This window comes from Dicentrarchus labrax, unplaced genomic scaffold (assembly GCF_905237075.1).
Source record: "Dicentrarchus labrax unplaced genomic scaffold, dlabrax2021, whole genome shotgun sequence".
NCBI lineage: Eukaryota > Metazoa > Chordata > Actinopteri > Moronidae > Dicentrarchus > Dicentrarchus labrax.
Window position 1 is genome coordinate 1,201,312 of NW_026136711.1, and position 1,338 is coordinate 1,202,649.

General features: G+C 45.3%; 1 non-coding gene across 1 annotated transcript; it reads left to right on the forward strand.

The window, feature by feature from the left end:
• The first annotated feature begins 386 nt into the window (after nt 1-386).
• Nucleotides 387-547, forward strand: LOC127372654 (U1 spliceosomal RNA). Its single transcript, XR_007886729.1, has one exon. It is a non-coding gene; the product is annotated as a U1 spliceosomal RNA (small nuclear RNA).
• The last annotated feature ends 791 nt before the right edge of the window (nt 548-1,338 follow it).

The window sequence follows — 1,338 nt, forward strand, 5'->3', positions numbered from 1 at the left end:
GCTGTATCTGCTCTTACTCAGGTGAGCTGAATGATGAATCCCTCTTCATCTTGTTTGGAGGCGTGTGGCTGATTGTTAATTAGCCCCTAAACACGATATAAGGGCAGGTGTGCGGATACTCAGGGACGTAGCCACAACTGTAATTAAATAAAATAATTGTATAGAAAACAGTAAAAAGAATACTGCTATTCTCCATTCTCCATTGTTGTGGAGATTGTCGTCATCATCACCGTCATTATGATGATCATGATCAAGTAATGCGAGCTGGCACTGGCTTTGACCTCGGTGGGAACGTAACATTACTCTGGTATTATGCGCAGTGAGCACTGTCAGCCGGGGGGGGATATGTCTGGGAATGACTCCCCAGTCTCTGACACTCCCAACTCATGCTTACCCGGTAGTGAAGATACCGTGATCATGAAGGTGGCTCACCCAGGGCGAAGCTTAACCGTTGCAATCTGATTGTGCTAATCCCTCCGACTTCCCAATATGAGAATTGTGGTTGCATAATTTTGGTGATGGAGGACTGCGTTTGTGCTCTACCCTGAAGTTTATGTTGAAGAAGAAACAGAACAGTCCTTGCCTGCTGTTGATTTGACCGTAGCGACTTCCAAGCCAGCGCATTGGTGGGAATGTGATCACTTTGGTAGTTTGTCCAGAAGGTGGCAGTGTTGCTGTGCAGCAGGGTTCAGTGTCGGCCCTGAAGCTGAATGTAAAGTCGTGAATTTCCCCATGGCAGCATCATGTGGGCGTGGCCTTTTAGATGGGACTGAATTAATTGCATGTTTTCCTCTGTTAAGGGTATTGACTGGACACTTCACAAGCATTCAAACTCCACTGTAAAGGGCTTTGCCCCAGCCAGGATTTGAACCCATGACCTTCTTGCTCTGAGGCGACACTGCCAACCAATTTTGTTTGGAGGGAGGAGCCATGGGTTGCTTGGGCAGAGTTGCTGAGCAGACCCTTTTGTTATGTGAAGTGAAAAAGACCTCACCACGGCAGAAGAGGACTGTCAGGAAGGAGGGGAGCTGAAACAGGGGCTTCCTCCGTTCACGCCATGCATTCAGCTGGTGTAGTACCACTGGGAACGGTGCAGCTTGTTCAATAACACAAATTACAAACTGAGAAATTTGTTGCTCAACCCTGCAGTGGTAGAAAAAACACTCTACTATACTTGCTTGAGTATATATATATATTTAGATTCAATTGCACTGGTTTAAATATACATTTTTTAAGGATAAATAATGGATACGAACAAAAACAAGAGAACCATTATTCATATATGACTTCTCGGATGAGGCCCAATGCTGCTGATTGATTCTGAATTTACCTCAAGGA